Source organism: Gavialis gangeticus, unplaced genomic scaffold (assembly GCF_001723915.1).
Source record: "Gavialis gangeticus isolate Ggan-Ray unplaced genomic scaffold, GavGan_comp1, whole genome shotgun sequence".
NCBI classification, from domain to species: Eukaryota; Metazoa; Chordata; order Crocodylia; family Gavialidae; genus Gavialis; species Gavialis gangeticus.
Genome location: NW_017729032.1, coordinates 46,072,419 through 46,086,778, shown reverse-complemented (window position 1 = coordinate 46,086,778; position 14,360 = coordinate 46,072,419). Strand labels below are relative to the sequence as shown.

General features: G+C 46.1%; 1 long non-coding RNA gene across 1 annotated transcript; it reads right to left on the bottom strand.

Moving 5' to 3' along the window:
• Positions 1-2,233: 2,233 nt before the first annotated feature.
• On the bottom strand, positions 2,234-5,609 carry LOC109303483. Its single transcript, XR_002099138.1, has 2 exons — positions 3,504-5,609; positions 2,234-3,315 (listed from the first exon to the last, which is right to left on the bottom strand). It is a non-coding gene; the product is annotated as an uncharacterized LOC109303483 (long non-coding RNA).
• Positions 5,610-14,360: the final 8,751 nt, after the last annotated feature.

The following is a 14,360-nucleotide window of genomic DNA, read 5'->3' as shown; positions in this document are numbered from 1 at the left end:
AGTTATTGCCCCAGTTGGGCAGTAGATAGATAGATAGAGATTGTTTGTTGGTCTGTCTGTCTGACACATACACATATAATACTGCTAAGGATTTCATTATTGCATGAGCCTCTAATAAAACCAGTGTGACCAAATGTTCTGTTAAATGAAATGCCACTAATACATATATATAGTGATGTTTCATTTTAATTATGGAAAAAATGTAGATGTCGGGTTACTTTTTTAAATCCAAAAATTGGGGATTTTTTTTTATCAGAGAAAACCAGGATCCCTGCTATCAGATTGGTCAAAGGAACACTTTGTCCCATTTTTGGCAGGATGCCTGGGACATGTTAAAAAATGGGACTGTCCCAGATAAAACCAGACTCTCTCTCTCTTACACACACACGCACCTCTGAGACTGGAGCTTGGAGACAGATATCTAAGTGTGCCAGAGAGTTGGGAGAGGGAAAAAGAGTAGGGAGTGGAGTGTCCTGTTTTGAGACTCAGGAAATATGGTAACCCTAAATAAAACTTGTGCTGGAAGAAAGTGATAGAACCATTAGCAGCAAAAATCCTGCTTTTGTTTGCAACTCTTCTGTAAACAAATTTCCGTTTTCCCCCATTTGTTCATCTAAATTGTTCCACAGGCATTTTATGCAAACAACCTTCCAGCTTTATTGGTTGATTGCAAACTATTTGCTTGGGCTGTTTGCTATGTGCTATTCCAGTGACTGATCACCTTTACAACCTGGATGGGTCCCTTCAATAGAAAGAGTGAGAGGAAAAAAAAGACATTCTAATATGGCGAGTTTGGAGCCTTCTCAACTCCTCTGTTCATACAAAGTTCTGCCAGAAGGGCATATTTTTGTGAACATGGCTAACAAAAAGGCACTAAAATATTTTAAGGGAAATAAGTGAAAAGGGCTTAAGACTGCATTGTGCAGTTTTTATAGTAACTAGCCTGCTCCAGTATGTTTCTGTATATATGCATGTGATAGAGTATAAATGCAAAAAGACATTTTTCCCCCATTTCCAGTGCCTACATCTTAATGAAAATGCAGAAGATTGTGGGAACTCTGGGGGAAAATAAACTTAAATGCTGATTAAAACCAAAAGCAAAAATATTAAATTATTTTTTGCTGGTAAAAAACTGCCATTCATTCTGATTATCATATCAGCAAATCTACCTAAACTTATCATTATTTTTAGAACTTTCCCACGTTTAATTAGAATTAAATTAGATAGAATATATTGAATGAGTAATAGCTTTGGACTAAATTCTCGCTGAAGTTTAAACAGGAATGATATTAAAGGAGGAGAACAGTTTTATTAACGCATTTACACCTTCTTAGAATTTCCCTGAAGTGATTTTTACCTTTGCCATAAAAATGAAAACATTTAAATTTCTTTAAAATTACATTTGACTTAATTATAGTCAATCCCTAATACCAGCAAGCAACCCATTTTGTCTACTCTCCATCATAAATAGCCACCAACCTCATCATTTCATAAAGAGTTGTTTTTCTACATGATGTTCACTATGTGCAGAATGTTAATAGCTACTATAGCAGAATATGAATAGGCTTTGTGGCTCCACTTGAAATATAGAAAAATGGCCCAGACATTAAAAAAGATAAAAGGGAAAAGGGCAGTAATGAATTTAGAGGAAAATGAACATTAATGGTACTAGCATTACTCATGTTCCACATAACAAATTATTGGAAATCTGTCAAGCACACCAAATTATCTACTCATCTGCTGTTGTGGGGCCCTTCGGAGCCATCCAAAACCAGCAAAAGCAAGACAATTTAAGCTAATTTTACTATTTATAACAATAGAACAGACCATTAAGATAAATTAATGTCATTATCAAGTTTCTATGAAAATGACAAATACCACTATTTCAAGCAGCTTTAGAAGCTGTTGACTATAATGAAATCTGCTGTACAGGTACTAAAAAGAAACACTCCAAGTAATTATTTTCTAGTAGCTTGTTTGTTTCCTTCACATTCATTTGCTTTCACCACAATTAGTTCTGTACACAATATATGGTAACTAAACAGTCAACACTACGCAGCATTAGGACTAATTGGGCAATTATGATGCAGTTTTCAGCCTTTTAGGTCCTAAAGAGAGCTAGGAGTAAACATTCTAGAGGCAACAATAACAGCCTCTACACTGACTTGTATTGTTTGAGTTTAAAGGAATACAAAGCAATATAATAAATAAAGCACTAATAAAATGCTTTACATAAAACAACACAAAATGAGATGGTTTATTAAATGATCTAATTGATCACCATAGGAGCATTACAGTGGACATATTCATCAAAAGCCAGCCCAGGTTAAGATTTCAGCATAAGCAACATTTTGTTTCATGAAAGATCACTATAACTGTACTACCAGTATAGAAACAGACAGATTGAATCAAAAACATAGTCTACTGACTTTGACAGGGGTCAGCACCAGAGTCTTCAGTAGAAAAAGCAAGGACTATCACAGCAGGCAGATGTGGAACAATCTGCTCTCCCCACCCCCCGAAGGTGTATTTCCATTCCGAAAGTCTTTATTCAGCATTAGCTAGGATGACTCCTGATGTTGCCATTAGCCATATAAAGGTCCAGTCCCACTTTGAATTTTGCATTGACTTCCTGTGGCAATGAGTTCCACTGTCTGACTGCACATCCAGTAAAAAGTGGTTTCCTTTCATCCATTTTGAGTTTACCACATTTTAGTTTCATGGAATGCCACCTTGCTTTTGTGTTATGAGACTGGGAGAAGAGAAGCTTCTGATCCACTCTCTCTAAGCTGTTCAATATTTTACATATCTTCATGGGATACGAAGATGCCAAGAACAGCACATTCTGTACAGACAAAAAACCTGTACTGAAATGGACTCTGAAAAGGAATTAATATGAGATCTGGCCAAAATGCTGGTATTCAGTGTCAGCCTCGTAGTATTTTAATAGCCATTGGAATAGTTAAGAGAAGGCACCACTTCCTGTCTGTGGAATGTGCATCAGATCAGGATAGAGGCTTCTCTTCCCCTTTACCTCATGGCTGGTTTTCAGGGACCCTGGCACAGGAAGGGAAATAATAAGAGGGTCATTCTTCCTCCTTTTTGCTTTGTCCCAGTGGCATTGGACACTGCTATGGAGCTGCCAAGGTTTACACATCTCTGTGTACAGCATTTTATGCCAATTATATAATGAAATCATTGGCACTTTTGCAAATAATTTGCATATTGAGCCAACTTCAGCTTTAAAATTATAGGGATTTACTGCTGATGAAACGCATAGGTGAATAGATGGCCCTTGTGAATGAAGTCCTTTAGCTATCTACAGCAGTGGTCTCCAAACTTTTTTGATCGCGCACTCCTATCAGTAAAAAATTTTTGAGCACACACCCCCAATATATGTATATTTATATAAATATAAATTGAAGTTCTAATATTTTCTTCCCACACCCGAATGGATTGTCTTGCGCATCCCTGGGGTGCGCGCACCCCACTTTGGAGACCACTGATCTACAGGGCTGCAGCAGGGCAAGCTTTCTCTGTACACTGCCCTGCCAGCATGCCTTAACACTGACTTGGGGGCACTACTACTGCTGGGGTAGTAGAGGTACTCTGGTTTCAGTGTAATTCTTGGCTTCCTTGCTGAGTCTGTCAGTTAGTGCAGTATGTGGCAGTGTGTTTGTTGTGCTGGATCTAAACTGAAACCCTCTAAACTCATCTCACATAGAAGCCTCAAAACAGACAACTGATAGGAACAGGTTTTACTCCCTACCACGCTGGGCTGAATTGCAAAAAATGACTCAGGTAAAAAGAACTGTAGTCCATTAGCAGCGCCCAAAGCACCTCATTCCTTAATAAATGCTAACTTAACGGGGTCTTGAGATACCTATGGAAGCATATTATGCTAAAAAAAGACTACTATAGAATCATAGTCAAATGCTGGGAAATGCTAGCTCTAAGTTTGCCAGATGCACTTATATTCTGCCTCAGTTAAATGACCACGCACAAATTTGTCCCCACTTGGGTCATCAGTAGGGTTTGAATCCAGAACGTTCTGATTTACATCAAGCTCCTCCTCCTTAGCTAAAGCCAATGCAATTTCATCAAATTTTGAAAGTAGTTCAAGGCCTCCCTCTTTAAATTCAGGGGTTGGGCCCAGGATTTCTAAAAGACCACCTAAAGCTCTATGATGAATATGGCACAATAGAGCAACAAGGGCAGAGCGTGTCTATGTGGCTGAGTCATCTTTTTACCTGAGTCATCGCTCCTAGAGGCTACTCAAAGAATGTTGAAGCAAGCACCTAAAAAAACCAAAAACCCTCCCCATCTTCTGCTCTAAGGGCCAAATGCATTTCTGTGACTTCGCTGTCTGACAGAAAGATATGGCAATAGGTGGCATTAAAAAACCCACCCAAACAAGACAGTCCCATGTACCTGCTTCACTCTTTTGCCGTTCAGTTGCATATTGTGTAAGACAGCAGTGGCACTTGCCATTCCAAGGCTTTGCTTCTGGCTGAGAGCAGGATGTTCACTAATGGGCAAGGCAGGAGTTACAGACAGTGTAGCTCAGAATGCTGCTTCTTCCAGGCAATCACAAAGTGGATAAGATCAGATTATTCCCTACTCTGCTTGTCATGACCTTGTGCAACTTCTCCATACCTTTACTTAGAAAGGGTGGGGATTAAAACTTTCCTCCCTTTTAGGCAGGCAATAATAAGAGAGAGATATTAGCACCAGCTAATAGAAGAATTGAGAACAGAATCCAGGGTATTCTGACTCCTAGCCTAGGGCACATTTGCTTAAGCAAAAGTTTTATTTAGAGTGCTCCATTTGGTGTCTGAGTCATGTTAGATGTTTCCTGATCTGCAGCCAGTCACATAGGGGTGCCCATTTTTTCTCCTCTTCCTTGTGGGCAGTCCCTGTTAGGGAAGCACCAGATAGTCATCACTCATCACACTATTGTGGTATCTTAGCTAAGGGGCTGTTACTCTGATCAGTTCAACACAAATGGTAATAAAAAGCAATTAGTCTCTGAAAGCATTATCACACCATTCATCGCATTTATGACATTTTATTAGTACTATTAGTCAGAGATTTTATGAAGCAGAGGCTTACTTTTTTTCTTAATTAGACATTTATGAGAGAATATCAAATCTGACAATCCATTTAATCATTTATTATGAAATAAAGACTCCAGACCAAATTTAGCACTGGGGTATAAGTGAGTTAAATTCCCATGGAGTTCAACAGGTGCTGCATGCGCTTACACCACACTGAATTTGGTCCTACATCTCTACAATAATCTAATTGTGTTCAGTATTTTAGGTACAGCAGAATCTTTTCACTCGAGGCACTCAGTTTTGAACATGTTGGTCCTGGTTAATCCTTTCCCTGTCTACCTTCTTGTGCATTTCATATTATAAAGATATTTTTATTATACATATTTTGTGAGTCTTTCTTTGCTCCCTACTTCTTTAGGATATTAATAGATATTTCTCAGAAAGAACAGTAAAATATTTAAGAATCAGTACAATGCCATATCAATACAGCACACATTAAACAGATTAATAATGGCTAACTGGGAGGTCTTGCACTTGTCAAAAGGAAATCAATATTAATTGTGACTGTTTCAGATTGAGTTCTGCAGGAATCAGTGCTAAGCCAACACTAATTAATATTTTCACCAACAATCTAGAAGAGGAGGCAGCAGAGTCTGTCGATCATGGGTTGGCCTTGTCAGCTACCTTTGGACCCGCAGATAAGACAATCATGGAAGACAAGCATCCTTGACTACAAGAGATTGCTGAAGAGAGAAAGAGGAGAGGAGGAAAGGGCAGCCACACAGTCCACTAGGTAAACTAGGTCATTCAAAGCAAATGTATTTTTATATAGGCCAGTGCAAGGTTTTAGGAATACAGGATTAGAAGGAGCTTCCTGGACCATTGAGTCTGATCTCCTGTTAACAGTGTATTCAGAGGACAAAGGGTTTATAAAGGAAAGATATAAAGTAGCCACAGCCATGCTATAATAAACACAGGTAAAAGCAAAGGTATATATGTTCTTGCTGTCTGTGTCTGGTAACAATAACAGTCCCAGCTTTAGTGCTTGTAACGCCACCCCTCCCCCCCCGCCACCCCTGCAAACCTCAATCCAAAAAAACCCCAGTGTATATTTTTCATAGCCAAAAAAAAGACAGTGTCAAGTTATAAATGTGTTGATCACTTACCATTCTTACCAGACAAAGTCCTGCAATACCGTCTGTATGGCAACAGATTTGTATAGTTTAGCTCAAGAGTTGGCAATGTTTTTGGACCAAGTGCCAAAAAACCCTGCAAACTTGACATGAAAGATATTGGTGCACCAGGGTGGATGGTGGGGGAGCCTTGAGGGGCCCAATCCTTGTTGCGGCAGCGTTGCCCTGATGCCACCCCTCCCTGTGTTCACTTAGGCACACCTGCTCAGAGCTCGGGCTGCTCACAGCACGCAGCAAGCAGCCTAGGCTCCATGGTGGGTGGCAGGGTCCTGCCCAGAGCTGGGGCTGGCTGCAGTGTACTGAGCAAAATGGCTTCATGTGCCATGCTCTGATACGTGTGCCTGGGGGGTGGGAGTTGCCAACCCCTGGCTTAGATTTAGATATCACTCTACAAACCCCTTTCATTAGGTTAAACTTTGGTTAACCATGGTTAATGGCTCTACAGGAGGCACAGAGGGGAGACCAACTGGAACTTCTAGAGGGAACATAGCTTGTGGAACTGAAAGTAAGGGTGCTTGTACACATGCTGGGGGGTTCATTCTCCCTAAATTGAAACAGTGGGTTTTTAATTTGTGGGTTTTTAATTGTGTTGATTAAAAGCCCACTGTTTCAATTTAGGAACTTCTGTCACTGTGATGGAACAGTGACAGCCCCAACAGCTCACTCCCCCTACCCTGCCCCTGCATACAGGCTCTGCCAAAGGAAAAACCCCCCACAAAAAACAGTGAGGGGCCTGATCCTTTTTTTTTCCCGCACCGCAGAGCCTGCCCACCTCTCCTGCCTCTCCCACTAGCAGCCTGCCCAGGTCATCCCAGGGGGTGCTACTGCCATGGAGGGAAGCACCGAGCCCCCCCACAGCTCAGGGACTGCGCAATCCAGCAGCAGCTTGCGGGGGCAGATTCCACTGAGAAAAAAAAAAAAGCAGCAAGGGGCCTGATCGTTTTTTTGTTTTTTTCTCTTGGAGCCTGGCCGCATCTCCTGTGGCCAGGGAGCAAGTTTCTGGTGGGCCAAACAGCCTCTGAGCTTGAGGGTGGGGAAGGTCTTTCCTCCACAGCAGCAGCACTCCCCAGAACCATCTGGGTTGGGTGCTATCTGTGCAGATGCTGCCTGGGGGGCGTCACCACCATGGAGAGAAGCACTGGGACTCCCCGCAACTCAGGGGCCACTGGCCTGCCAGCAGCTGCCTCTAGCCACAGGAGACACGGGCAGGCTCCTGGGGGTGGGGGAAGCAGGTCTCTCGATGCTTTTTTTTTTCTTGGCAGAGCCTGCCCACATGAGCTACCACTGGGTCGTGCAGCCCCTGAACTGCACCAGGGCCTGGTGCTTCCCTCTGTGGCAGCAGCACCCCCCAGGGCCACCCAGGCAGCCTGCTAGCTGCATAGGGGCTGCCCCAGCTTGGAGGCAGCACCTGCTGGATCCAATGGTGCACAGGGTGCTGGAAGCCTAGGCGTGTTTGGGAAAGCTCGTGCTTGGCAGGATTCCAGCACCTTGTGCACCATCCCTGCCACCTTTCTGCCTCCTGGGACCACTCAGGAACAGGCTGGTTTGCCCCTGGGGCAGTGTGGGAAGGCAGCAGGATGGTGGCTGGGTGTGCTGGCAGCTGGAGAAGGTGGCGGGGCTGGTGCCCAGGGTGCCAGAAGCCTGCCAAGCCTGAGCTTGCCCAAGCATACCTGGGCTTTCAGAACCCCATGCACCGTCCCCACCGCCTTTTCTGGATAGGGCCCTTGTACACGTGATGGATATTGCTATAATTTGTTAAGTAGCAAGCTAAAATACATGGGATGTGTTTTACTTTGCTACATAAAGAAGTCAGTTCAATCGAAATACGCCATTGAAGATGTGCACTTTTACAAAATTTAATCGTAATATGCCACCAAACGTGTACACTGTTATGTAATTAAATTGTTAAAAAGGGCAATTCAACCACTAAAAGGGGCAATTGCATCACATATACAAGGGCCCTTTGTCACATGTACAAGGGCCCATGGTTAGCTACCTGCTTGAAACTGGGATTCTGTTTTTTTTAGAAAGAGACCTGGGCAGAGCTGAGTAAGATGAGGGTTTTTAAGTTATTACCAGACTTAGCTGAGTTTATGGGGAGACAATAATGCCTCAGAGAGAATCAGAGCCTTATTGAGCTCCAGGGAACAGGAATTTCATGTGTAGTTTCCAAAACTTCTACCACTTTGGTTCAAGACTCCAGACTTCTATTTTATTATCAACTTTTGGGACCAGTCAACTATTTAACCAATTACTGGGTATGGATGCATGTACATTTGGAGACATTTCAAAAGGGGAACATTTAAAAAAAGTGTTAACTGTTGTGTTCTAATTGTTAGGTGTGGATAAACTGGGGACCATACAAATATAGCAAAAGCACTGTAACTTTAACCCTGGATTAAGGAATATTAAAGTTGGAGTGGGTTTGCTACATTTGAATCATTCTCAGCTCCTTCACCTGTAACAATTAGAATGTACCTGCTACCGACCTCCTGAAATGTTCCCCTTCTGAAAGGGGAACTTCATGGGTCCACACCCTTAAACTTGGAGTATGTTTTGCTAAATTTGTATTGTTCCTCATTTGTCTACAAGTAACAGTTAGGATGTACCAACAGCCGCCTTTTGAAATGTTCCCCTTTCAAAACAGCTGCAAATGTACATAGAATCACTGAATCATAAAAATTAGGGTTGGAAGGGACCTCAGGAGGTCATCTAGTCCAACCCCCTGCTCAAAGCAGGACCAGCCCCAACTAGATCATTACAGCTAAGGCTTTGTCTAGGCAGGTTTAAAAACCTCCAAGAATGCAGATTCCACCACCTCTCTGGGTAACCTGTTCCAGTGTTTTACTACCCTCCTAGTGAGAAATCTTTTACTCATATCTAACCTAAACTTCCCTACATATGTAACCAGTAGAGTGGTGCTTGCTGTAAAGACCCCAGACTGCTGGGCTGTCAGGGTTCTGAAACATTTGGCAAAATCTGAAATGCTGCCATGTTTCCTAAGCTATGACAAATCCAGGTGACATACACTAGTCATTATGGCCACACTACAGAGGATGAGGCACCATAGCTAAAAAAAAGATCACAGGGACAAGTATATGTGGGCAAGTATACATGTGCAATTAATACACATTAATGGTGTCTTCATATCTTCATGTGTGCCTGGGACTACAGCATGTTGAGTCGGGTCGAAGCATCCCCAGGTGGCAGGGAACATGTGGGGTCAGCTTGCCAGCCTGGGCCTGCTCCCCGCTCCCCAGTAAATGTGCTATGGAGGGGTTGCTGACTGGGTACTTCAGTGCAGCACTAGCTGGCAGGGAAACCCCTCACTGAAGCACCCTCATGTACCAGACAACCAGGGCAGTGTCTACATGCACACTGCTCTAAAGTAAAATACTCTACACCAGAATAATACTTGTATTTATAAGTACTACCCTGCTACAGAGTTAATTAGTTTATTCCAGCCTAAAAGGACTGCTCATGTAGATGCACAAAGTTTACTGTGCACCTAATTAGTCTACTGCGCAGTAAATGTCTTGTGTAGACATGCCCAATATGTGTTAAAGTACAGAAGTGTAAATGCAATATTGAAAACTGGAATTAGAACACATATAACAGGAAAAAAGTGGTGAAGCTTTATGAAGAATACCACTAGACTTGCTGTCTAATAACTTTTGTTTAAAAGTTACCCATAGTATTCCTACTATCATTTACTGTGTTTTATACCTTGTAAAATGTTATCTGCATGTATTATTTTTTTTTTTTATTAAATATATAGAATTCTTTGAAAACTGACTAGGGAACATTAACACCTACTTCTCTTAGTTTTATATACAATGGCCTGGAGGTTTAACTCTTGTGTAAAACTGTCTGGAAGGACAGAACTCTGGTCAGTGCTTTAGAAATGAGTTAATACGAGGTGCAGATAGTAATAGGTATGTAACAGATAGATATAATATTTCCTCAGCATTTCCCAACCCTGTTACATTGCACTTGCCTCCAGTGTCTGTTTCATTCATTTATTGTAAATGTCACAAACCAATCTGTTATATTCTTAGAATCATAGAATCACTGAGTTGGAAGGGACCTGGACAGACCATCTAGTCCGACCCCCTGCCATGGACAGGAAGGAGCACTGGGGGTGGGCAGGGTCATAAGACCCCAGCCAGGTGCCCATCCAGTCTCCTCTTGAAGATTTCCAGGAAAGGTGAGAGCACCACCTCTCTGGGAAGCCTATTCCAGGCTCTGGCCACACTTACTGTGAAGTAGTTCCTCTTATTTGGATCAGATAAAAAAAGAGATGCTAGAGATATTTCCCACAACTGCAGCTCTTCCACAGATAGTAGCAGATACAAATTCTCCTCAGGAACACCACTGGCTTAATGATGATGTTGTCTGTTATTTGAATTGCAGTCATGCCTAGGAGCCCCACTCATTCTGTGCTTGGCACAGATAAAAAGACGGTCCCTGCCCCAAAGAGCCTGAACTGTGAGTTTCTGTCTGGTAGATCCCCAAGGCAATGCACCTTCTGTCTTCAAGAATGAAAGATCTTCAGGAATTCTGCCTTTCTCAGGCAAGTACATAGAAATCTAGGAGTAAGAATCTGGTTGGAATATCTTTTGAGAAGCACAGTTTTGGAGTTTATTGAAATCAATACAATTATGCTATTGCAAAGCTGATGAGAGCTAGAAGGTCATGTCCTTGATATTCTGAAGAAAGGGAGAGAACCTTATGAATAATGGAGAATTTTAAGGTATTTCATATGTAACAGACGGCCAATGTGGGCTCACCAGATTGGCTTGAGATACTTACCCAGGGCTAGAAACAGGGCCCGTGAACTCTGAGTGACCCCAAGGGTGGAGCCAGGGAGCCCTGCCCTGTGGAAAAGGAGAAGCCAGTTAAAAGAAGGGGTTTTCAATCCCCTAATTCGCATGGAAGGGGGATGGCCGGAGTTGGGGGCCAGCCACCCTGAGCCCGGGTTCCCTGCTTTGCAAGCCAAGGAGGGACTGCCTGAGGTGATAAAAGCAGCAGCCGAACTGGCGTGGGGGGCTGCTGACAGTGACTCCGGGGAACGATGCAGGAGACCTAAGACATGGGTGAGCTGACCCAGCAGAGGGAGCAGAGAGGCCCCTCTGAAGAGCCTTGAAGGCCCTGGGAGAAGAAGGCAGAGGCAGTTGGCTGTGCCTCCAGCCCTGCAGCAGAGAGGGAGCAGCAGCCAGGGCTTGGGGCAGAGAGCTGGTGCCCCAAGGCCCTATCACAGTGTGCTGGATGTGGAGTCCTGGAGGCTAGGGGTGGCAGTCGGCCCCCCACTCCACTGTGAAAAAGAAACAGCAGCCAGGAGCACAGGCAGCATCCTTACCCGGAGCAGGGAGCTGGGCCAGTGAGTTGAGGAAACCCCTCACCTTCCCTGGGGAAGCGAGACAGCAGCAGGCAAGGCATTGGGATCCTGAGGAGCAGCAGAAGCAGGATGAGGTCCCGGGGATGCTCGGGGCGCAGGCCGGCACTTGGAGTGGGACTGGCGAGCCGCGAGGCATGTGGGGTGCCCACCCAGTCATCTGGAGCAGGGGTTTAGAGCAATGACCCCTGGGAGCTGCCTGTGCTGCAGACCCTCTGCCACTGACTCAGTCCTGTCCCTTATTCTGCAGCTGATTGTCATCAGATGGAGTCCCTGAGCTTTGTGCTTGGGTCATGCTGACTGCTGCAGGAGCCTACTCTGTTGCTTCAGTCTCTTTGTGGGGTTGGGGTTTGATACAATTTGATTGCTGCAGATCAAAAGAGCCTACACTGGTGCAGCCAGTTACCCTACCTGTGGTTCTTAAGTCAAGGGTTGACTAATGCATTCTGGTTTGTTTTGTGATTCTGGTTATGCCATTTAAGTTCACTTGTAAATAACCTTTCCTATTCTTGTTTTGTAAATAAAGTGTAAATAGTTAAATCAGTTAAGTGTTAGACCAGGCTTGTCCAACATGTGGCCTGCGGGCCACCATGCAGCCCACCAAGCCATTTTATCTGGCCCACGGCAGCTGCCACCGCTGTTGTGGAGTGCGGAGCCGCTGCCGCCACTGCGGAGTGCAGAGCCGCAGAGAGCGGAGCTGCTGCCGAGCACGGAGCTGCTGCTGGCATGGAGCCGTGGCAGCGGCGGGGCAGCAGCAAGGCGAGGCGGGCAGGGCCGGTCTGCGGGCCCCAGCTGGCAGTGAGGGAAGGGGAGCTGCGTACCCCCTGCGGGGCTGGGCTTATTAGTGAGCCGGATCCTGCTGCTTCTGCCCCGAGGGCTGCTGCGTGGCACAGGGCTGCCCCAGCCATGCCTGATTGGACAAGCTGGGGACAGCACGTGCAGCTTCTTCTCTGGCTCTGCCCTGGGCTGCAGCATGGCCCACGCCCTACCTGCATGCGTGGTGGACGGAGGCACGAGGTAAGTCCCCGCGCAAAGCTGGGGGCGCCTCGGGGCCGGGCCAGGGCTGTGGGGTGCGTGGTTGCCAGAGCTGAGCTGGGCGGGAGGCAGGAGGAGCCTGGCCCAGAGGCGCTCTGTGTCTAGCCACCTCCTCAGCGGTTCTGCTAATGTAGCCTGCATGGCTGAGGATGGGGGTCTGCATGCTGCTGGAGCAGCCCGTGCAGTGAGGGGGTCCTAGCAGCCCACTCCCACAGCGTGCAGCCTGTGCAACACATGCTGGTGTCATCTGGGGCCCACAGCCTCACCAGATCTGAACAGTGCTGGACTAGCTTATCCTTGAGATCTCTTCCACATCTCTGCAGTATATGCCTACGATTTCTGTTTAATTAACCACAATGGCCTTTGGGGCACACCAGCAGGCAGCCTGAAGCCACTCCAGGCCTTGTGTCCCCCTGCACAGGCCACAAGCTAGTCTCACCTACCTACACCCTGGCACTGCTGCCTGGCACCACAGTGTCACATGCCTGACAGGCCAGTGCCATCCAGGCTTGCAAGCTGCTGCAGGCTGCTGCAGGCTCCAGCCAGACCTGTCAGCACCAGGGCCCAGCTGCAGGCAGCTTCTGGCTGCTGGGCCCAGCTCTACCTGCCCGCAGTGCATGCCCAGCAGCCTGCCCTGAGCCTGTAGGGCATTGCCTCAGCCGCGCAGCTGTCACTCCTATTCTGGGACCCTGTGCTGGGCACTGTAGGCAGCTGCCTGCCCATGCCCACCAGCACAGGGACAGCCATGCGGAGGCCCAGAGTGCTGGTGCGGGACCCATGATGGCCTCATCATCACTGCTGCTCACGCCTACACCCGTGCCCACTACCCAGGGCCCCAACTGGACACAGGAGGAGACTGGCAACCTTGAGCACTGTGGGGTGAGGTGGAGGTGCAGCGCCAGTTTGAGCAGGGCAGACACTCCAACACCCACATCTATGAGAAGCTGTCAGGCTGGATGCAGGTGTGGGCACAACCAGTTGGTTCGGCAGTGTTTCATAAAGGTCAAGTCCTTGTGGGCACAGTCGGTTATCATCACTGACAACAATCAACAATCATCTGTCAGGGAGTGACTGTAAGTCCATGCCCTTTGTGTGGCAACTGATGGATATCCTTGCACCCCAGGACCCATGCCACTGCTGTGCTGTCTGCATCATCACAGGTAGCCTGCCTGAGTTCCCACCCTTGCCCAGCATCCATGGGGGGAGGGTCCTGTGGGGGAGGGCTGCCGGGTAGGGCCCAAACAGCTGCACAAACATCTCTTTGTGCAGCATCCTGGACACAAGCAACAAGGGCGTGCTCATAGTGTAGTGGTAGCATGGGGGTAAGGCTGGCCCTGGGGTGTCTCTCCAGAGAATCACAGAATCATAGAAGTAGGGTCGGAAGGGAACTTGTAGATCTTCAAGTCTGACCCTCTGCCTGGGCAGGAGAAAAACTGGGCTCAGATGACTCCAGCCAGGTAGACATCAAGCCTCTTCTTAAAGACCCCCAGGGTAGGAGCCAGCACCACTTCCCTTGGAAGTTGGTTCCAGATCCTAGCTGCCCTGACCGTGAAGTAGTTCTTACGGATGTCTAATTTAAACCTACTCTCCAACAACTTGTGGCTGTTATTCCTTGTTATGCCAGGGGGTGCTAGGGGAAACAAGGTCTCTCTCAAACCCTTCTGGTCCCCCCTAGTGAAT